Source organism: Schistocerca nitens, chromosome 7, assembly GCF_023898315.1.
Source record: "Schistocerca nitens isolate TAMUIC-IGC-003100 chromosome 7, iqSchNite1.1, whole genome shotgun sequence".
NCBI classification, from domain to species: domain Eukaryota; kingdom Metazoa; phylum Arthropoda; class Insecta; order Orthoptera; family Acrididae; genus Schistocerca; species Schistocerca nitens.
This window is the reverse complement of record NC_064620.1, coordinates 418,326,678-418,351,549: the sequence shown is the minus strand read 5'-3', so window position 1 is coordinate 418,351,549 and position 24,872 is coordinate 418,326,678.

The window sequence follows — 24,872 nt, the reverse complement described above, 5'->3', positions numbered from 1 at the left end:
ATAGGACAGGGACTGCCATCGTTCCAGTCTCTCCACGGTGGCCCTAGGTCCTCTCAGCTTGCTGGCAAATGAGTACGAGGGATTTCCCTTACAGCCGCGAGAGAGCCTACCTCCTCCTGCTAGTGCTGCGACTACGAAACGCTGTACTCTGACCGCAGTCGAGCCAATAACACGATCGCCGCGTGGGATAAGCCGAGCGGTCTGGGCGCTGCAGTCATGGACTGTGCGGCTTGTCCCGGCGGAGGTTCGAGTCCTCCCTCGGGCATGGGTGTGTGTGTGTGTGTGTTCTCCTTAGTGTAAGTTAGTTTAAGTTAGATTAAGTAGTGTCTAAGTCTAGGGACAGATGAGCTCAACAGTTTGGTCCCATAGAAGCTTACCACAACTTTCCAAACATTTCAGCACTGACAGCGCTACGCAAATTCCGTTGCTCTCGTTTGTTAAGTCGATCACTGCGTTGTCCGTGCTGAGAGGTAATTACCTGAAATTTGGTATTCTGGGCACTCTATTGACTCTGTGCATCTCGGAATATTGGATTCCCGAACGATTTCCTATATGGAGTGACCCACGCTTCTAGCTCCAACTACCATTCCGCGTTCAAAGTCTGTTAATTCCCGTCGTGAGGCAAAAGTTACGTCATAAACCTTTTCAAATGAATCATTTGAGCAGGAGTGACAGCTCCGCCAATGCATTACCCTTTTACTCCTTGCGTAAGCGATACTATTGCCATTTGCATTCCTGCATTTTTCTATCCCATAACATTTGTCACTTTAGTATATAATTCACCTTGCAAAGCTGTGACAAAAACAACAGCATAAATGTAAATTGTACACTACTGGCCATTAAAATTGCTACACCACGAAGATGACGTGCTACAGACGAGAAATTTAACCGACAGGAAGAAGATGCTGCGATATGCAAATGATTAGCTTTTCAGAGCATTCTCACAAGGTTAGCGCCGGTGGCAATACCTACAACGTGCTGAAACGAGGAAAGTTTCCAACCGATTTCTCATACACAAACAGCAGTTGACCAGCGTTGCCTGCTGAAACGTTGTTGTGATGCCTCGTGTAAGGAGGAAAAATGCGTACCATCACGTTTCCGACTTTGATAAAGGTCGGATTGTAGCCTATCGCGATTGCGGTTTGTCGTATCGCGACATTGCTGCTCGCGTTGGTCGAGACCCAATGACTGTTAGCAGAATATGGAATCGGGGGGTTCAGGAGTTTATAAGGAACGCCGTGCTGGATCCCAACTGCCTCCTATCACTGGCAGTCGAGATTACAGGCACCTTATCCGCATGGCTGTAACGGATCGTGCAGCCACGTCTCGATCCCTGAGTCGGGGACGTTTGCAAGGAAACAACCATCTGAACGAACAGTTCGACGATGTTTGCAGCAGCATGGACTATCATTCGGAGACCATGGCTGCGATTACCCCTGACGCTGCGTCACAGACAGGAGCGCCTGCGATGGTGTACTCATGACGAACCTGGGTGCACGAATGGCAAAACGTCATTTATCGGATGAATCCAGGTTCTGTTTACAGCATCATCATGGTCGCATACGTGTTTGGCGACATCGCGGTGAACGCACATTGGAAGCGTGTATTCGTCATCGCCATACTGGCGTATCGCCCGGCGTGAATGTATGGGGTGCCATTGGTTACACGTCTTTGTCAGCTCTTGTTCGCACTGACGGCACTTTGAACAGTGGGCGTTACATTTCGGATGTGTTACGACCCGTGGCTCTACACTTCATTCGATCCCTGCGAAACCCTACATTTCAGCAAGATAATGCACGACTGCATGTTGCAGGTCCTGTACGGTCCTTTCTGGATACAGAAAATGTTCGACTGCTGCCCTGGCCAGCACATTCTGCAGATCTCTCACCAATTGGAAACGTCTGGTCAATGGTGGCCGAGAAACTGGCTCGTCAGAATACACCAGTCACTACTCTTGATGAACTGTGGTCTCGTGATGAAGCTGCATGGGCAGCTGTACCTGTACACGCCATCCATGCTGTGTTCGACTCAATGCCCAGGCGTATCAAGGCCGTTATTACGGCAGATGTCAGTTCTAGTATAATATAATTGTCCAATGAATACCCGTTTATCATCTGCATTTCTTTTGGTGTAGCACTTTTAATGACTAGTAGTGTAGTAAAACATGCCACATTCTTTGCCCTCGTGCTGGGTGATGATTTCAACAACACGTAGCCAAGTCTGATTAACATCAGTTTTACATTAAACTTCTCTTTGCTGTTCAAATAAGTAATTAAAATCTATCAGCGGCGTTCAGACGCATTTTCTCACGCATTTCAGTGTTCATGACATCGTATCTCCTGAACTATGCGCCGTACAATGGTTTATTTTTGTACGTACATTCAACGGAATATGTGGATACTGTCTGCTTAGTTTCATTAATGGGTAACTGCCTGGGTATTAAGTTCTGTTGGCGGCCGTTTGTTGCCTGTAGAATTAAGACCGCGGTCCTTCGTCTGGGACCCAATGAAGGTGTGCACAGAATTAGGCGAGTCCTGTATCGTCGGTATGGATTGTCCCGGCGGCCCTGTGCTACCATACTCCTACTCTGCAAAGCGCCTTGGCACCGACCTCAGCCTCTGCGCCACGTGCCAGACATGGCCTTCGCCGAAGATTAACCTGTCTGGCAGCTCCGTCCGCCCAGCGCGCCCGATGGTTTTCGCCCGTCATAAACTGGGCGAGGCCGACAGCTTGACCGCGCGAAGCTCCCACCAATCTGCTCGCCGCGCCTTTCTCGTCACGTGCGTAGATCGATCTTAAATCATGTTCCATGATGGCTTCAAGTTTTGGCGGCAAGTTGGGACACACACACTCCAATAGTTACCGTCATAAACTCACAATCACGTTAAAAAAAGTTATGTCGGCGCTGAAGAAAGAGTTCTTCCGATGAAAACGCTTTGTTATAAACATATTGTAGGGGAAGACAGTACATGGAATGCGTCCAACGAACCATTGAGGTTGTAGGGTACAAATAATTTATACACTACTGGCCATTAAAATTGCTACACCAAGGAGAAATTCAGATGATAAAAGGGTATTCATCGGCCAAATATATTATACTAGAACTGACATGTGATTACACGCAATTTGGGTGCATAGATCTTGAGGGAACAGTACCCTGATCAACCATCTCTGCCCGTAATAACGGCCTTGCTACGCCTGCGCATTGAGTCAAACAGAGCTTGGATGGCGTGTACAGGTACAGCTGCCCATGCAGCTTCAACACGATACAACAGTTCATCAACAGTAGTACCTGGGGTATTGTGACGAGCCAGTTGCTAGGCCACCATTGACCAGACGTTTTCAATTGGTGAGAGATCTGGAGAATGTGCTGGCCAGGGCAGCGGTCGAACATTTTCTGTATCCAGAAAGGCCCGTACAGGACCTGCAACATGCGGTCGTGCATTATCCTGCTGAAATGTAGGGTTTCGCAGGGATCGAATGAAGGGTAGAGCCGCGGGTCGTAACACATCTGAAATGTAACGTCCACTGTTCAAAGTGCCGTCAATGCGAACAAGAAGTGATCGAGACGTGTACCCAATGGCACCCCATACCATCACGCCGGGTGATATGCCAGTATGGCGATAACGAATACACGCTTCAAATGTGCGTTCACCGCGATTTCGCCAAACACGGATGCGACCATCATGATGCTGTAAACAGAACCTGGATTCATCCAAAAAAAAAAAAAAAAAATGCCATTCGTGCACCCAGGTTCGTCGTTGAGTACACCATCGCAGGCGCTCCTGTCTGTGATGCAGCATCAAGGGTAACCGCAGCCATGGTCTCCGTGCTGATAGTCCATGATACTGCAAACGTCGTCGAACTGTTCGTTCACATGGTTGTTTCCTTGCAAACGTCCCCGACTCAGGGATCGAGACGTGGCTGCACGATCCGTTACAGCCATGCGGATAAGGTGCCTGTCATCTCGACTGCCAGTCATAGGAGGCCGTTGGGATCCAGCACGACGTTCCTTATTACTCTCCTGAACCCACCGATTCCATATTCTGCTAACAGTCATTGGATCTCGACCAACGCGAGCAGCAATGTCGCGATACGATAAACCGCATTTGCGATAGGCTACAATCCGACCTTTATCAAAGTCAGAAACGTGATGGTACACATTTCTCCTCGTTACACGAGGCATCACAACAATGTATCACCAGGCAACGGCGGTCAACTGCTGTTTGTGTATGAGATATCGGTTGGGAAATTTGCTCATGTCTGCACGTTGTAGGTGTCGCCACTGGCGCCAACCTTGTGTGAATGCTTGTGAAAAGTTAATCATTTGCATATCACAGCATCTTCTTCCTGTCGGTTAAATTTCGCGTCTGTAGCACGTCATCTTCATGGTGTAGAAATTTTAATGGCCAGTTTTGTATATTACTCTGATAATTTTTTGTTATGCCTGTCTATTGAAAATGTGTCAACCATTTTGTTGTCCTTGGAAAAAAATTGATATTCTGTCTCCAGAGAAATTCTGCACTCATTTGGCATAAAACAGATCCTGTTAACCATCTAAATTAGGCCAGACACGGCATGCCAAACTGCTCTCCAGCGAGTTGTGCGGGTTGCGTGCAGGCCAAGGGGCGGACTGTTTCGGCTTTGCTCGACCCTCCTCAGAAGTACCCAGTAAAATGCGACGTTTCTTTTAGTATTGTGAAGTGGCATTTTTCAGTCGGCACAACTCTCTTCAGTTTGGCTGAATCGTGGTGTCAGCGCTGTTTACCATTCGTTCTTTGTTCATGTTCGCGGTATGAAGGACGTACACAGGTCAAATGTCTGTCTGCACAAAAACAGGCAGTCTAGCGATTTATCAGCACAAGCCTCTAAAACTGAATGACTGTCACACAAAAGATGAATGATAATTCTTAATATGTATTATGCAGTCGCATAATCGATGGGTACTACAAAATTTGCTATGAAATGACAATATAATACCATGCAGAAAGAATTTAAAGATTATTTGACAATGAAAGAACAAAAAATTACAACGATCGCGAGACAGGATTCATTGTTATATACAGCAACATTCACTTTGCGCTAAATTTGTAGGCATGGCGGACGTGAAGAAATTTGTGATAAAAGTAGTAGAATTTCTGAAGTCACACGCATTATTCAATTGCAACAGTTTTCAATTGGATTGAACGAAGAGTATGGACACTTTAATATACACTCCTGGAAATGGAAAAAAGAACACATTGACACCGGTGTGTCAGACCCACCATACTTGCTCCGGACACTGCGAGAGGGCTGTACAAGCAATGATCACACGCACGGCACAGCGGACACACCAGGAACCGCGGTGTTGGCCGTCGAATGGCGCTAGCTGCGCAGCATTTGTGCACCGCCGCCGTCAGTGTCAGCCAGTTTGCCGTGGCATACGGAGCTCCATCGCAGTCTTTAACACTGGTAGCATGCCGCGACAGCGTGGACGTGAACCGTATGTGCAGTTGACGGACTTTGAGCGAGGGCGTATAGTGGGCATGCGGGAGGCCGGGATGACGTACCGCCGAATTGCTCAACACGTGGGGCGTGAGGTCTCCATATTACATCGATGTTGTCGCCAGTGGTGGGCGGAAGGTGCACGTGCCCGTCGACCTGGGACCGGACCGCAGCGACGCACGGATGCACGCCAAGACCGTAGGATCCTACGCAGTGCCGTAGGGGACCGCACCGCCACTTCCCAGCAAATTAGGGACACTGTTGCTCCTGGGGTATCGGCGAGGACCATTCGTAACCGTCTCCATGAAGCTGGGCTACGGTCCCGCACACCGTTAGGCCGTCTTCCGCTCACGCCCCAACATCGTGCAGCCCGCCTCCAGTGGTGTCGCGACAGGCGTGAATGGAGGGACGAATGGAGACGTGTCGTCTTCAGCGATGAGAGTCGCTTCTGCCTTGGTGCCAATGATGGTCGTATGCGTGTTTGGCGCCGTGCAGGTGAGCGCCACAATCAGGACTGCATACGACCGAGGCACACAGGGCCAACACCCGGCATCATGGTGTGGGGAGCGATCTCCTACACTGGCCGTACACCACTGGTGATCGTCGAGGGGACACTGAATAGTGCACGGTACATCCAAACCGTCATCGAACCCATCGTTCTACCATTCCTAGACCGGCAAGGGAACTTGCTGTTCCAACAGGACAATGCACGTCCGCCTGTATCCCGTGCCACCCAATGTGCTCTAGAAGGTGTAAGTCAACTACCCTGGCCAGCAAGATCTCCGTATCTGTCCCCCATTGAGCATGTTTGGGACTGGATGAAGCGTCGTCTCACGCGGTCTGCACGTCCGGCACGAACGCTGGTCCAACTGAGGCGCCAGGTGGAAGTGGCATGGCAAGCCGTTCCACAGGACTACATCCAGCATCTCTACGATCGTCTCCATGGGAGAATAGCAGCCTGCATTGCTGCGAAAGGTGGATATACACTGTACTAGTGCCGACATTGTGCATGCTCTGTTGCCTGTGTCTATGTGCCTGTGGTTCTGTCAGTGTGTTCATGTGATGTATCCGACCCCAGGAATGTGTCAATAAAGTTTCCCCTTCCTGGGACAATGAATTCACGGTGTTCTTATTTCAGTTTCCAGGAGTGTATTACTGTCGAGTACGTTGGTTAAGTGAAGGGGCATACCTGGAACGACTTTTCGATTTAAAATCCACTATTGTTGAATTTATGAAGGAAAAAGGAGTGCAGGAACGAAAATTAGAACATCCACAATGGATTGCAGACCTTGTATTTTAAATGAACTTCTGCACGCTGCCCACAGTAAGTCAGTGCAAGGTGTTATAAAAAGTATTTCTGACTTGATGGGGATGCTTTTTAAAAGAAAATCGCATGCTGGAAGGGACAAATTCTGACAAAACACACCATCCGTTTTCTTAAACTCACTGGATCAAACAAAAACACAAGGTTTTATAAATTCAATGTCACCTTGAAAAAATTAAAACGATAGTTTTCTAAACACTTTAAGGACACTGCTAATCTTATATGTTTTCGAGACCTTTTGCCATTTCAATTGAAAGCGCCTCTGTGCATTTTCAGATGTAACTGATTGATCTGCAACGTAATTCGTGTTTTAAAGAGAATCCTTTTTACTTTTGTCCATAACATGTACAGTGTTTTTCTAAGGTAGAGTTTCCGCGTCTCCTCAATCAGGTTACAAAAGTGCTTCAATATTTCTAGCAAAACGTGTGTGAAAGACCTCTTTTCGATTATGTTATTAAGTCAGCCATGATCACGTGGCAACCTCAGTGCAAAAATCTGTGAAAATTTCTGCATCTGCCCATACGTAAACAGTGTGTACGAGATGAAAATTATATTATACCTTCAGTGCGTCAAAAATAATTAAATAATACTGAAAATTTGTTTTGTTTGTGATCTATGTTATTGAGAAATGTGGGAAATAAAACCAAGTCGTCTGCAATATGACTGCACTGCAATTTAAATGCGGGCATTCACAGTTTCTCCCCTCCTCACATGTGGACAGAACGCTATGGTCACGCACAGTTTGCGAGTTGAATTTTTAGCCATCCATGGTCTAAACTGATTTCTTTTTAGATGGCCTGTTTCAGTTTCCTTTTACCATCCTAATCACCCGATTGCATTGGTTATAAGAGCAGTGACCCGTCCAACTTAGCAGCAAAAATTTACAGTTTTCATAAAATAAGCCTGAAGCGATGCGTGCAAATTTGTGCCGCTAGCTTGTACTGATTACTCTTGTAAACGAACAAACAAACTGTTATCTTCTCCTCTAATATAATTTTTCCTTTCTTTTATTACGTCGCTTTATGTCTTTTTGAGATAATATTACAGTTGTTGTCTTACAGCTTCCACTTCAGAGCTCTTCCAATTTTAACAATTTCCTTTTGAAGACTTTGTTTCAGCTGCATGTTTTCCTTTACATCGTGTAATTCAAGCCCCAAGATCGACAATGGTGTTAATTTCTTACCTCAGAAAAAATCTAAAATCTGTTGTTTAAAAAAATCTTCGTTATAACCAATTACGTTCATGTGTAAGATTCAGGTATTTTTCGATGTTCTTCCTTATTTTTCCAGTACTCCATATTCTCCATACTGTCTTTCCCGTTTTTTTAACCATGTTCTTCCTGACTTCTTATTTCTTCTGCTGTGAAAGACTTCTAAATTTATTGTTTTATTATTATGTTTCTTTCTGTTATTTCCGATTCTTTGATGTTTTTCTTTCTAGTTCTTGTCTTATTTCCTTAACACGTGCTATCGTTGATATCTTTCTTTAGGGATACAGGAATATTTGTTTCGTTAGCCTGTAGTAGTACTAGTTCTGACTGCTGGCTTTTGCAGACCATCTTGTCATGTTAGCTCAATTTACAGAACATACAACAATACAGATAAATCTCCTACATCAGACACCTTCAGAAGCAGGGCTATGTATATCTTCAGGAGGTTCAAATGGCTCTGAGCACTATGGGACTTAACATCTGAGGTCATCAGTCCCCTATAACTTAGAACTACTTAAACCTAACTAACCTAAGGACATCACACACATCCATGCCGGAGGCAGGATTCGAACCTGCGACCGTAGCGGTCGCGTGGTTCCAGACTGAAGCGCCTAGAACCTCTTCAGCAGGAAATAGAGGCTCCAAAATATATGGAAACTGATTATGGAAGAATAAAGAAGACTATAAAACTTAATATCTAGGTGAAATATAACAGTCAAGTGCTTTGGACAAAGAAGCTAACTTAGCAGGGACACAGAAAATCGGAATGGCTACTCAACTAACGAAAGACGCATATAACAAAAAATGTAATTCAAAACTCTGGCACTACAATACCGTCATGTACTGCATTTCGTTAAACGCAGCTAAAAATTAGGTGAAATAGAAAAGAAGGAAAGAAAATAACCAGGGAAGTCTTGGGACCAAAATACGAGAATGGGAAATGGAAGTTAAGAAGTGATAAAGAAATTAATCAAGAAATAGAACCAATATCAGACACAATGAGGAAGAACAGAATCGCATCCTATCGACACTTAAAATGGCTGGATTAAAAGACGATAAGCAAACGAATTTTACCTTTTTTGGCAGAAACCCAAACAAACAGTGACATGGATCGATGAGGTTAAAGCAGACTTGAGAGAAATGGAAATAACGGAAGAAGAAATAGAAGAAAGAAACAAGTTCAGAGCGTAAGTAAAAAGTTTCAAGGGCTTCCAAGAGAGAACAAAGAAAAAGACACAGTATCGATAGAAGAAAGAAGAGAAAAATCATAGGGAAAGAATGGAAAGCTACTACCTCATGTGTTCCTTAGTAGCCCAAACCAACAAAAAAAAAAAAAATTACTGAGATTAAAAGATGCAGAATGTATTTATAGGTGTATTCATATACATATAAGAGGGCAACTTTTTTTAACCGATCGGCTGCGAAATGGAGGCCACAATGAAAATCAAAACTTTCCAGCTACTCCTCATCATAGTCAACGCTCCAAGTTAGACATCTGTCTTCGTGTGGTACCAACTTCCAAACAGCGTCTTCATATGAGACAGCCGCTGTGACATCCGCCAATGCCCTACGCCAGTCAGCAGCTAGTTGTCTGCACCACAATGCTGTCTCATAGCCAGCGGTTCATGTGAGCGAAGAGATGAAAATCAGAGTTATTTTATTTTTATTTTATTTACTGCCATCTAGTTACTAAGACAGGTCGTGTGTACACACTATTAATTGTATGTATGTATAGGATATGAAGCATATTTTTTTTAACCAAGTTTAACAATCCTGCAGCTTTAAATACTTGTGAACTTAAAACCAATTAGAAAAGGAGAATACTTCAAAATTTATGTATTAATAAGATAAAAAATTAGGAAGATGGAAAAATATTTAGATTTACAGAACGCCGCTACCGAAGCTGTCTAGGAGGAAGTACCTCAGAAAGACACTGAGTTTCTCGTTCGTCCGATCTACCACTACTCTTCATCTGAGGGTAAGTGCCTCAGCAATGCTTTGAGCCTCTCGTCCTCAGAGAGAGAAAGTCGGAGGTGTATGGCGGGTGATCAAACACATCCCATCGAAAGCGCTGCAGGAGCGTCTTCATTGCACCTGCAGAATCAGGACAAGAATTGACATGAAGATGGAAATGCACGACAGTTACTTTATGTAGGATGCACGAAATCAGGCGAAACACATAGTCGGAGCTTCACACAGATGCTAAGTTCTAGGCTTCTTCGTATACTCACTGTGCATTCAGACTTGAACAGTGTGAGCCGACGTGATAGGCTTACTACTCGTAGAGAAACTGCACAACACATCTGCGCAAAGATTCACCGAGTTTTCACTGTATTTTTAATTTTGCGACCGGTCGTGGGTTGGAAAAGAAAAATGGCCCTCGTGCAGTCGGCAACCGACCTTGTGGTGTGTGGTGGAGGTTACTTTGGATACTGCTGTCACTTCTGCCTTTCCTGTTCTAGTCGCGAATGTTTCGCGGAAAAACGTTGCTGGTGAGCATAATTTCCTCTGATTTTATCTTCACAGTCCTTTCACGAAATAAACGTAGGAGTAGGTAATATACACGGTCTACGTCAGCGTGTAATAACCACTCACATGCGGAATATGACAGCACTACTAGTTGGAGGGTACGTGTTATGCGTATCGGTTGAATGCGCAGTCACTGTCGTAATGCCTAAAACGAAGCAAAAAAGGTATGATAATTACCTCTCGGGCTAATAGTAAAAGCATTTCCGAAACGGCTAATTTTGCAAACTGCTGCTGTGCTAAAGGCAATCTGTGTATGGCAAAATGATGCTACCCAAAACAGGCACCGAGGCAAGTGCGGTGCACCCATGGCAGGGGTGAACGATCACAGCAGAGGTGTGTACAGTCGAATAGTCGTGCACCTGTTGAGCAACTTGTAACAACAACGACGCTGTACTATTGTACATACAAATAATTTTTTTCTTCTGATTTTTCGATACATTTGTGTAATTGATGTTCTGATTTTTTTTTTTTTTTTTTTTGTTTCATGTCATTATGTTAAGAAAACTGTAAATAAGTTTCAATGTGAATATTAATGATTGTGTCAAATGTCAAGCAATATTGTAATAGAATTGAAATGTAAGATATGTTGAAACTGTTGTAAGATGTTTAAAATAGTAACTGTGCGTCTGGTCCATACGTAGGCAATGTGTTAGGATATGTAGAGTGCAAAACCTCGGGTGAATACCCGGTCTGTAAGGGAGCGGTAAAAGGTGGATGGCAGGCGAGCGCGGGAAAATTCTCGCGGGCACTGCACGGCACAACGGGCTCAGTAGTAGTAGTTGGAGTTTGGCACTGGTTTGAGCAACACCTTCTGGAGCGAGGAGGCTCTCCTGGAAGACGTAGCTTCACTGAGCCTCGGGTATACCGTTCCAAAGCCCACACAGCATGGCAAAATTCCATAGGCACTAAATGGAAAAGTACTGCGACGCTAAGAAGAATTAAAGTGCCGATACATCAAGAGCCATAGCTGTGGTTGCATGTGTGCTCTGTGCCTCGCCATCTCGCCGCCCGCCAACCGCCGCACCGATACTAGCAGGTTGAAACTTTTAGTACTGTATTCGTATGGATCAGAGAGTGAACTGTGCAATAACTACCTAAATTTTACCAGAACTTTCCCATCATTTAATTATCCTCACAACTAACCTAAACAGGGTCCTTTCCAAATATTGTGCAATCCGAGTGTCCGAAATGAAATATTAAATTTTGTGTTAATAATTATTTGCAGACCTAGCTAAGTTAGAATGGTGTTTAAAGAAGTGTTTTGTTAATGAACCAGTAAATTAATAACGAAGGTCTAACGAAGTTGAAAGATAACTTTAATATTGATATAGTAATGAAGTTTAATTATTTAGAAACAGATATAAAGGTATTTAAATGAGCAGTAAATAAGATGCAAAGAGTAGTAACTTATATACTGGAAATCTTGAACGCATAATAAATTCAGTAATACAGTGATCGTAACAGTTTCAGGGTCCGCCCACCCCTTTTTATTCATTTGAATTTTGAAGTGTTCTACATTGGTTTGACCAGAAAAAGTTAAAGTCAATATAAAAGTCAAAATTTATCAGTGTTTTACCTTTATCAAACTTCACATTTTGTGTGTGTGGCACGAAAGTGCAATTTCCAGGGTAACCTATGCCCGATTTTAATCAGATTAATAGACAGTATAAAGTTTTGTAGTATACATTATAGTGTAGTGTTATGTATTCATCCATATCAGTACAGAACGTGAAACTATCAGTTCAATATATTTTCTGGTACAAAAATTCGACATTATTATGCAGTGTTACTGCTTGTTGTTTTGCATGAATATATACCAACTTGTACAGGGAAGAAACTCAGTTAATGCCTAATTAGGCTGGCGACCGTATTATTATCAAATTGGTAGCATCTTCAAGGTTGCTTTTAGTCCATCCTGACGTGTAATTGCATTTCGAACTTACTTGACGTATCATTGTTATTACAGAGTGGATGTAAGTCTGATTTGCCACCAGTCAGGTATACGCGGTCGATATCTATACGAAAATCCTTTCTCATAAGGTGAACTCCGCTCACTTATCTCAGCACAGGCTTTAACGAGTACTGTGTCACGCGGAGGTTACAAACTGACTGACCAGGTGAAACAAGGAGCTACCAACAGTGCTTCCTCAACAACCGTTCAACGAACGTCTCTGCATAAGAGACTCCGCAGCACGCATCTGTTTCGTGCACCCATGCTGAATGCCGTTCATCGGCGACACAGACTGGAAATTGCGCACAAATACTGCCACTGGACATTCGCTGGGCGACGACAGGTGGCCTTTCTGGATGAATCACGTTCCGTTGGACAGGTGGCAGTTATCGTGTAACATCCTAACCCCGTTATGGTCTGGACTATGTTTTCGTGGCATTCTTTCCATTCTGGGAGGCACAATGGGTCAATAAATATACGCATCTAGCCTTGGGGACCACGTCCACCAATACAGACGGTTTGCTTTTTTCTCGGCACGATGTCATCTAACACAAGGACATTCCAACGTGTCACACTGCTTTCAGTGTACGTGAGAAGTTCGAAGAATACCAGGATTGGTTTACCATACTGCGCTGGCCATCAGACTCTTCGGATTTAAACCCAATCGAGAATCTGTGGGACCACCTCGATCGGTATGCTGGCGCCCTGCATCCTCCACCGAGAAACTTAGCACAGCTGACCACAGTATTGGAGTCGGCATGGCTCCATACCCTCTGCACCTTCCAGAACCTCAATGACTCTCTTCCTGCACGTCCCCTCTGCAAAAAGCTTTTGACAGGTGGTCATATTAATGTGATTGGGCCGTTTATTTGCTTACGCACCTTCCAGAACCTCAATGACTCTCTTCCTGCACGTCCCCTCTGCAAAAAGCTTTTGACAGGTGGTCATATTAATGTGATTGGGCCGTTTATTTGTTTACGCACCTTCCAGAACCTCAATGACTCTCTTCCTGCACGTCCCCTCTGCAAAAAGCTTTTGACAGGTGGTCATATTAATGTGATTGGGCCGTTTATTTGTTTACGCACCTTCCAGAACCTCAATGACTCTCTTCCTGCACGTCCCCTCTGCAAAAAGCTTTTGACAGGTGGTCATATTAATGTGATTGGGCCGTTTATTTGTTTATTTTTCTAGGAATGTACGCTCTCGGAATCTTTAACAATGAAGATCATAAAAGTAATGTTTACTGATGTAAAGAGTTTTAAAAGCGATAGATTTTGGTAGATCATACCAGCTGAAGACTTTGGGGAATGAGGAAGCTGTGATGGGAATGAAGGATCACTCAGCTGTAATGACATAACGAGTTCTTACTGGACATTGACAGACATTGTGGTTGTAGTAGATATGTCATTGACTGTCTTTTGAAGCTTGGAGATATTATTCAGTTCTCCCATATGGCGAAGGAGAAAGGCCTAGAATCAGGTTCCTGCTACTGACGAGGTCTTACCGGTTGAGTGATGGAATCGGACATTAAGGGCTTTTCTCTGGTTGGGACGAATGTTTCTGCGGTATTTTTCAGACGCGAGCGCTAATGTCGAGAAGAAATATGAGGGACTGCATACTTCAATAAAAGGGTAGAGAAGATGAAAGCTATGGAAATCGCTACGCTTGAATGGACGTATCCAGGATAGCTGTACCATAAGATAGTGAAATATGATAAAAAGTCAAACATCACAGATGTATCGTGCCGGCCGCTGTGACCGAGCGGTTCTAGGCGCTTCAGTCCGAAACCGCGCTGCTGCTACGGTCGCAGGTTCAAATCCTGCCCTGGGCATAGGTAAGTTAGGTTTAGGTAGTTCTACGTCTAGGGGACTGATGACCTCAGATGTTAAGTCCCATAGTGCTTAGAGCCATTTGAACCATTTGAGATGTATCGTACGAAGGTATTTATCACCAGTTCCAAGCACCTAGAGCATTCCTGAGAACGATTTTGTGGCACAACAGCGCTTTAATCAACAATTGGAAGCTCAAGTTTTCTTTTTGGTTCGAAAGGGAAGGGCTTTTTAAATTTTTGCTTAGGGAGATAGATTTATATTCGTGCCATTTAGGATTGAAGATCGTAGGGTCTCATCATATTTCAGATTAATGAGCCCAGAATGGCTAATCAGGACCGCTTAGGTTTTGGATGGATTGAGCTTTAACTTTATAATATTCTGTTCCCATTTTCATAATGCCTACAGAATAGCATAATATACTCGGTAGCTGCCTTCGAGCTGGTTTCGTACTTAGCTATAACTCATTGTCATTACCACACAGTCGACCGGTGTGGCCGAGCGGTTCTAGGCGCTTCAGTCTGGAATCGCGCGACCGCTACGGTCGCAGGTTCGAATCCTGCCTCGTGCATGGATGTGTGTGTTGTCCTTAGGTTAGTTCGGTTTAAGTAGTTCTAAGTTCTAGGGGACTGATGTTACTTTCTCATAACAACAACGAAGACACAAGCCTCATTTTCGACGCCATATGGTTGAAAGATTTATTCTTCGTAGTTGACATAACAAAACAACAGCGCAATATAAATTCAAAACTCCAAGCGAAAGGTCGGATTGTCACGAACATGTGTGTCCATGCATTCAGACATTAATTAGGTTATTGTGAAAACCAGTTGAACAAAGAAGGTGGGCGCACTTTCCAACATTAAACATAAAATCCAGTTCAAGTGAAACCGCGTTGAGTCGGAAATACCCGGAGAAAACTGTAGCTCAGAGACCTGAATCTGGCGACTTCACAATTTTGGAAGAGAAGTTCTATTTGTTTCCTTAAAGTTCTTCAATTGATACTGAATTAGAGCCTAATCACATGGAACTAACTGAGATCTAGTGAGATTCAAATTCGAAGACAAATTTCACTGTAAAGAGTTTGATTGAATCTTACGAATATTGATCTGCCGGGATTAAAAATACCAGAAAACTCGCATAAGATATTATATCCATTTTCGGAAGTACTTGTCCGTGATTTGTAATCACTAAGGGAAATAAGTCGCCAGTCATACCCAGAACAAGAAACAGTCATCTGTGGTCAGTGTTCTGAAAGTAATCTTTGTAACGATCGAATATAAATGATAATGAATATATTAACTTCATCGTTGTTCTTACTATTTTGCACATTCAGATTAAATCTGCATTTCTATAGGAATGGTGAGGGCTTTATTATTTTTCCGGTCCTCTCGATCTTACATATACTATATTTGTCCCTCTTGATTCATATAAAGTTATAAACCTTTCTTGTAAGCACAAGGACGAACAGCCGACAACTCTTATCTAACGTATTAGGCAATTCGTTCTACGGTTCCGAAAAGGTCGCAATACGAAATCGCTGAATGGACATAAATTCACAAATTATTCTTCTTCATATGCTGCAAGTGGGACAACGCAACGGAAATTTTACAGCACAGCTTGTAGCATGTGCCTATCACTAACGTAGATAGTTGTTTGGCTTATTTGATAGACCTTATAACGATTATTCGCTTCTCTTTCCATCCATGGACAGTCTGAAGGTGACTATTGGCTGGCCGAAAATTGCTACATCATTGCGAAATGCTCATGCCATTCTGTCGTAAAATATATAAGAAAGTTCTTTGCGTGTAACGCGGGCCATATTTACAACACATGCTGTGAGTGAAACGTTACGTTTACCAAACGATCACATTGCCTCTGTGAAGGCATAAATATATGCTAGCCATTTACGTAACTGGATTTTTAATTAAATGTTAATCTATATCAAAATTTAATAAATTTAACAAAAAGTACACACGGATATAACCTATTCAAAAATTCTATGGAGTACAAGCATTTTGAAGCCGAAATTATTTCGGAAAAAACGTATTCCGTTTGCGAAGATAGTAATTGACTTACTGTACAGTAGTAAAGGAGTTTTGCTATTTGGGGAGCAAAATAACTGATGATGGTCGAAGTAGAGAGGATATAAAATGTAGACTGGCAATGGCAAGGAAAGCGTTTCTGAAGAAGAGAAATTGGTTAACATCCAGTATAGATTTAAGTGACAGGAAGTCCTTTCTGAAAGTACTTGTATGGAGTGTAGCCATGTATGGAAGTGAAACATGGACGATAACTAGTTTGGACAAGAAGAGAATAGAAGCTTTCGAAATGTGGCGCTACAGAAGAATGCTGAAGATTAGATGGGTAGATCACATAACTAATGAGGAGGTATTGAATAGAATTGGGGAGAAGAGGAGTTTGTGACACAACTTGACAAGAAGAAGGGACGGGTTGGTAGGACATGTTCTGAGGCATCAAGGGATCACAAATTTAGCATTGGAGGACAGCGTGGAGGGTAAAAATCATAGAGGGAGACCAATAGATGAATACACTAAGCAGATTCAGAAGGATGTAGGTTGCGGTAAGTACTGGGAGATGAAGAAGCTTGGACAGGATAGAGTAGCATGGAGAGCTGCATCAAACCCGTCTCAGGACTGAAGACCACAACAACACGAAAACGTAAAATGCGTGCCCATCCTTGCTCAACAATTAGATACATTTACATGTTTGTGGAAAGACGGTGGTATTGTGCCGGCCGGAGTGGCCGAGCGGTACTAGGCGCTACAGTCTGGAATCGCGCGACCCCCATGGTCGCAGGTTCGAATCCTGCCTCGCGCATGGATGTGTGTGATGTCCTTAGGTTTAAGTAGTTCTAAGTTCTAGGGGACTGATGACCTCAGCAGTTAAGTTCCATAGTGCTCATAGCCATTTGAACGGTGGTATTGTTGCTACCAACCTCCTTGGTCGGTGGCGTATTCTGACGACGGTTTAACGAAATAATACCAGTTGGCCACTGTGCCCCTCGTCGCTGATGAACAGTAGTCAGCATGGATCCATGAAACAGGAGCCCGCTGCGGAGATCCATATGCAGCAATGTTCGCTGAATATTGAGGAGAGACTGTTGGTAGCCCCTTGGTACATCTGGTCGATCATTTGCTCAACAGTTGCACCTCAATTCGCCCGTACACATCTCGGCGGCCGTGGTTCACCCCTGTGGCGCCGGTTTTGGATAGCGCCATTTTGCCTTATATGGTATACTTTAACCTAGGCGGCAGTTTAGAGGCTTAGCCGTTTCGGAACTTCTGCCACCCTAGGCACGAAAGCCGATGATCATGCCCTGTTGGACATCAGACTAATAGCTCCGCTTCCGTATTACAAGTACTGCACTATTTTCCGCCTGCCCCGGACTTACTCTATACTGTGTACGCTGCATTGCTAGTGCTGCAACCTGCAGTCTGTGAACCGTTATTGCCCGTTGACGTCAAATATAGGCGGTGGTCACATTAACGTGATTGGGCCGTGTACATTAACAGGTATGATTAAAGCAGAATCTGGAAAGTCTGAATATCTGCCAAAACTACGAAGACTTACGTCAATGGGCAGGCAAATACGTTGCACGGGCTGCAGTCGAGAGCTGCCAAGGCCGCTACCCACGAAAAGTTTGGACGGGTTTCAATTTTCTCAGGCCTGCCTCGCCGCGAGATATTACGTAATAACTGGTTTCAAACGATTCTAGACGTAATTTACTATTGTAAGTACGATATTGCTATCAATATTCCTGAAGTAGTTTCTTGTACCCTATATTGGACAATATTATCTTTGACCTTGATTTATTTGTGAGCTATATCGTTATTTATTGAATTCAGTCTAGACCCCAAGGCTACTTAAGCCTTCTCTTTGCATAACGTTTAACGGAAGTCTGCACGTATAAAACACAGGAAGGCTCGTAGTATCCACTTCCGCAAGTGCAGCAATACGCATCTAACGAATTGTAATATATTGTAATATATACTGTATTATATATACAGGGTGATTATAACTAAAGTTAAACTTTCAAAACGCTGTAGAAGTAGCACCACTCGACAGAATGACGTCATATTGCAACGGAATTTTATTGGAGAAGGGGGAAAACGTACGGCAGAAGAATAAATAGTGTGTTATTGATCAATAGATGGCGCTGTACGTGTCAGTATAAGTAGATGGTAACACCTGTCATGTGCACGAACCATTAAAGGTGGTATAAAGACGCCAGCCACTCGACAGAATGACGTCATATTGCAACGAAATATTATCGGATAAGGGGGAAAACGCATGACAGAAGAAAAAATGGTGTGAAAATTTATCAATAGATGGCGCTGTATGTGTCAGAATACGTAAATGAAGACACCTGTCATGTGCAACGAACCATTAAATTGGTATAAAGTCGCCGGGTACACAGTCTTTTCTCCTTTCGCGTCTGCGACGGTCGCCATGACTGTCTCAATGCAGGATCGATCTCTACTTGTAAAGTTGTATCACATGAATGATGACTGTTTACACGTCGCTCTGCAGAAGTTCCGGACACTGGAGGGTTTGAAAAAAGGCGAAGGTGCCATGATTCCCGTGGGTCTGGAGAAAATGATTCGGAAGTTCGAAAAGACGGGTTATTTGGCGTCCAACCTGGTAGAGGGAGGAAACGAATTGATTCGGTGCCCGAACATTGGACATACCCGTGAGCACGGATCGTAAAATCCTAGGAAACATCCATTCAAAATTATTCCTGCTCGCATGAGAGTGCACAATGATTGGCCGTGGAAGATTTTGTTGACAGACGATGCCCACTTCCATCTGACAGGGCAAGTCAGTACAAAGAATTGTCGAATATGGGCAACGGAAAATCCACACGCAAATCAAACAGTACCACTTCATCATGAAAAGGTCACTGTGTGGTGTGGGTTTAAGGTATAATTTATCACAGGGCCATATTTTTTTCGAAGAGACAGGTGCTTCCGGCCTTGTTACCTGTACCGTCACTGGTAAGCGCTATGAGTGTCTTTTGCGCAACCAAGTCATTCCAGCTCTCCAACAGCGTGGATGTGTGGATGGGATCATTTTTATGCAAGATGGCGCACCTCAGCACATTGAAAATCCAGTTAAGCAGCTGCTGAAGCGCCATTTCGGAAATGCTAGAATTATCAGCCGCAATTTCCCTACAGCTTAGCGTCCCGATCACCTGATCTTAATCCGTGTCACTTCTGGCTGTGGGGCTATCTGACAGATGTTGTGTTCAGTATTCCGATCGCAAACTTAGCTGCACTGAAGGCATGCATTGCGCAACACATTCTGAACGTGACCCCGCAAACACTTTGATCGGTTGTGGAACATGCTGTTTCTCGATATCAGCTTGTTTCAGAACACGGTGGACAGCATATTGAACATGTTTTGCGCCAGTCACACCGAAATTAATAATCCGATTTGATTTTGATGGATGCTTTTTATACGGTTTTTGGCCTCAGGACAATTAAAAACCGATTTTCCCCATGCAATGAGATATGACCTTGCCGTGGTGGATGGGCTTACGTAACGAACAGTACCACACCTGCTTAACGTCAAACGTACACCTCAGGCATTGATGTATGATTCATTTGTCATTCGTAAAAATGGTTCAAATGGCTCTGAGCACTATGGGACTTAACTTCTAAGGTAATCAGTCCCCTAGAACTTAGAACTACTTAAACCTAACTAACCTAAGGACATCACACAGCCGGCCGGTGTGGCCGTGCGGTCTAGGCGCTTCAGTCTGGAACCGCGTGACCGCTCCGGTCGCAGGTTCGAATCCTGCCTCGGGCATGGATGTGTGTGATGTCCTTAGGTTAGTTAGGTTTAAGTAGTTCTAAGTTCTAGGGGACTGATGACCACAGATGTTAAGTCCCATAGTGCTCAGAGCCATTTGACATCACACACATCCATGCCCGAGGCAGGATTCGAACCTGCGACCGTAGAGGTCGCGCGGTTCCAGACTGTAGCGCCTAGAACCGCTCGGTCACCCCGGGCGGCTTTGTCATTTGTAGTCGACCACTATTAAATTATGATGTTTACAGCGCCATCTATTGCTACATTTTGTAACTATTTATTTTTCTTCTGCCCCACGTTTTCCCCCTTCTCCGATTATATTCCGTTGCAATTTGTCGTCATTCTGACCAGTCGTGTTCTTTCTACAGCGGTTTGAAAGTTTAATTATAATCACCCCTTATATACAGGGTGTTACAAAAAGGTACGGCCAAACTTTCAGGAAACATTGCTCACACACAAATAAAGAAAAGATGTTATGTGGACATGTGTCCGGAAACGCTTAATTTCCATGTTAGAGCTCATTTTAGTTTCTTCCACCTACGCTCAATGGAGCACGTTATCACAATTTCATACGGGATACTCTGTGCTGCTAGAACATGTGCCTTTCCAAGTACGACACAACATGTGGTTCATGCACGACGGAGCTCCTGCACATTTCAGTCGAAGTGTTCGTACGCTTCTCAACAAAAGATTCGGTGACCGATGGATTGGTAGAGGCGGACCAATTCCATGACTTCCACGCTCTCCTGACCTCAACCCTCTTGACTTTCATTTATGGGGGCATTTGAAAGCTCTTCGTGCTCGTATTGTGGACGGCTGTGATACAATACGCCATTCTCCAGGGCTACATCAGCGCATCAGGGATTCCATGCGACGGAGGGTAGATGCATGTATCCTCTCTAACGGAGGACATTTCGAACATTTCCTGTAACAAAGTGTTTGAAGTCACGCTGGTACGTTCTGTTGCTGTGTGTTTCTATTCCATGATTAATGTGATTTGAAGAGAAGTAATAAAATGAGCTCTAACATGGAAAATAAGCGTTTCCGGACACATGTACACATAACATATTTTCTTTCTTTGTGTGTGAGGAATGTTTCCTGAAAGTTTGGCCGTACCTTTTTGTAACACCCTGTATAATATGTTGTCGTTGTTGGCTTCAGTCCTGAGACTGGTTTGATGCAGCTCTCCATGTTACTCTATCCTGTGCAAGCTTCTTCATCTCCCAGTACCTACTGCAACCTACATCCTTCTGAATCTGCTTAGTGTATTCATCTCTTGGTCTCCCTCTACGATTTTTACCCCCCACGCTGCCCTCTAATACTAAATTGGTGATCCCTTGATGCCTCAGAACATGTCCTACCAACAGATCCCTTCTTCTAGTCAAGTTGTGCCACAAACTTCTCTTCTCCCCAATCCTATTCAATACCTACTCATTAGTTATGTGATCTACTCATCTAATTTTCAGCATTCTTCTGTAGCACCACATTTCGAAAGCTTCTATTCTCTTGTAGTCCAAATTATTTATCGTCCATGTTTCACTGCCATACATGGCTACACTCCATACAAATACTTTCAGAAACGACTTCCTGACACTTAGATCAATACTCTATGTTAACCAATTTCTCTTCTTCAGAAACGCTTTCCTTGCCACTGCCAATCTACATTTTATATCCTCTCTACTTCGGCCATCATCAGTTATTTTACTTCCTAAATAGCAAACCTCCTTTACTACTTTAAGTGTCTCATATCCTAATCTAATTCCCTCAGCATCACCTGATTTAATTCGACTACATTCCATTACCCCCGTTTTGCTTTTGGTTAATGTTCATCTTATATCCCCCTTTCAAGACACTATCCATTCCATTCAACTGCTCTTCCAAGTCCTTTGCTGTCTCTGGCAGAATTACAATGTCATCGGCGAACCTCAAAGTTTTTATTTCTTCTCCATGGATTTTAATACCTACTCCGAATTTTTCTTTTGTTTTCTTTAGTGCTTGCTCAATATACAGATTGAATAACATCGGGGAGAGGCTACAACCCTGTCTCACTCCCTTCCACATCACTGCTTCCCTTTCATGTCCCTCGACTCTTATAACTGCCATCTGGTTTCTGTACAAATTGTTAATAGCCTTTCGCTCCCTGTATTTTACCTCTGCCACCTTCAAAATTTGAAACAGAGTATTCCAGTCAACATTGTCAAAAGCTTTCTCTAAGTCTACAAATGCTAGAAATATATTGTAATGTATATATATTGTAATACTAAGGCTTCACTAATATATTTGTTTCCTTTACAAAGAGAACCTTTATATTTACCGTGCACATCCAATGACTGACAAGTATGTGCTGCCAGCTGTTGTCAGGTCGTGTAACTATGTAAAACTAACTCTCGCAATACCACGGTGGAGAATAATTTTTACCCACCTTTCCAAAATAGCCGTGATCTACCTTAGAATCTAAAATTCTAAAAAAAATTTATTCTTTTTAATGCTTTCTTTCACTGGATTCTGTAGTTGTTTTAAAATTTTCAGGAAGACTTAACCCACAGATTTAAATCTTCTCACGACAAATATCATATACGTATATTCAGGTTCAGGGCCCATCTTACACATCAATAATGAATAAAATTCAACGACAGTTAACGTAATCTGTACTTTTTAAGTATTTTAGTAATGGTCGTAATGTACTTCCCCCGTTGGTAGTACACGTCATGGAAAGTGCTTTGCTATTGCTAAGATTGTTATATAAAAATATTTTCAGACACTGGACTCTACTTGCTCATCAGCACCTAATTAAAAGAACTTTTTTTTTTCTAAAAGTTATTAAAATCTTTTTTTACTCCCCCCCCACCCCCTGCACCTCGTCATTGGTAGGACACGATATGGCATTAAGGAAAATGCGTTGGTATTGATATGGTTAATGTACTGTACTTTACCATGGTTAAAATTTATTTGATGTATTTATTGCTTGACATGAGAATATGGGGCAAGCTGTAAATCTCTATAGAAAAATTGGAGCAATTTTGGCGAATGGTCAATTAGGCATTATCGTCCTTGGGTGCAGAGTATGGTAACGAATAACATGCCACAGCATAATGAGGTTCCGGACTAGCTTTCAATGTGAATGAACATGTCGTCGAATACTGGACATTCATTAATGAGCAATATCAACATCAAGAGGATATTTTGGTTGGAGAACATCCTCGTATCAGCAGTGGAGAACTTCCAAGACGACTAAGCGAATGAAGACACACCTATTGATGAAACTGATGGCGTGGGCAGCATTTCAAATGACACAGCAGGAAAGGTAATTGGTCGAACGGTCTAATTCAGTTAGGGCTTGCTCATTTAGTAAACTGACCAATCAGTAACTTCATACACGCTTAATCTGAGAATATGGAGATTTCAGTGGTCATTAACTTAGTACTTCCATACGAATTATTTTGCCCCTGCCTGAAAGTTATTCCTGTGTTGTAGATAATTCTAGAAAGAATGATCAATTATCATTCTAGCATTTAAAGTGCTTATCTACAGAATTATATACTAACTAGTTGCTCGTATGGTGGATGGCTCAAAAACATTAATCACAATCAGTCTGCGTTGCAGCTGGCAGTTTGGGTTTGAAACTGACATTTGTTTTAGGCAATTACATTGCTGTTACGTATTTGGCACTGTTCCTTCCGATAATCTTTTGTGTGTTAAGTGCCTTATGTTTCCAAGCATGTACATGTAGTTTATTTCTGCTGTCGCCAATGAACGGACATGTGAGTTTCTGTCCTTTGCACTGATTGCTACATTTCTTTTCTTCTAATTCACTGCGTGCGTACGAATCGGCGTTGTGGACCAGCTCTGCAAATACATATTGTCGCTGAATGTTGCCGATGAGAAAGTAAATCTATCTTTTGTTTTATTATGGTTACTTATTCTGCGTGTATATTTTGAAGGCAATAATTCTGTACAGTTTCTATGTCTAGTTGTGTGATGAGTAACAATGATAACACAGGCCACAACAAGTCTTTGTAGCAGTTAATTGCTGCCAGTAGTTATCTTGTCAGAGGGTGGATGAATCAAAAGTCTGTCTCTGCAGATATACTAAGCTCCTGACAGACAAGTGTTAGCAATGACTTGCCAGATTTCCTTTGAAGGCCATTTAGTGTGATACTAACACGGTAACTCTTTCGTTATGCGAAATTCGGGTGAAAGCCATTTCTGGCCAAAGCTTCGTCACAAAGTCGTACGGTACTTTAAGAGACATAAAGAACTCTTCCGCTACAATGTGCCACAGACACAAGGTGACAGTTACTGGACGATATGAAATAAAATCGTCATAACTTCTGAACGGTTTGCGTTAGAATGTTCAAACTGCACGATTGGTCGCCGGGCATAATGGGAATTAGTATGGTTTGATTTAGCGACTAAGCCCACCTTCATTTGCATGGGTTCGTTAATAAGCAAAATTGGCGCATTTGGGGGACTGAGAATCCGCATTTCGCGATCGGGTAGTCTCTTCACCCTCAACGGGTGACTGTGTGGTGTGCAATGTCACGGAATAAGCAGTGCGATATTCCTTAATGGCACGGTGACTACCGAACGACACGTGAAGATTTTGGAAGATGATTTCATCCCTGTTATCCAAAGTGATCCTGATTTCGACACGATGTGGTTCATGCAAGACAGAGTTCGACCCCCTCGAAGCAGTAGAGTGTTTGGTGTCCT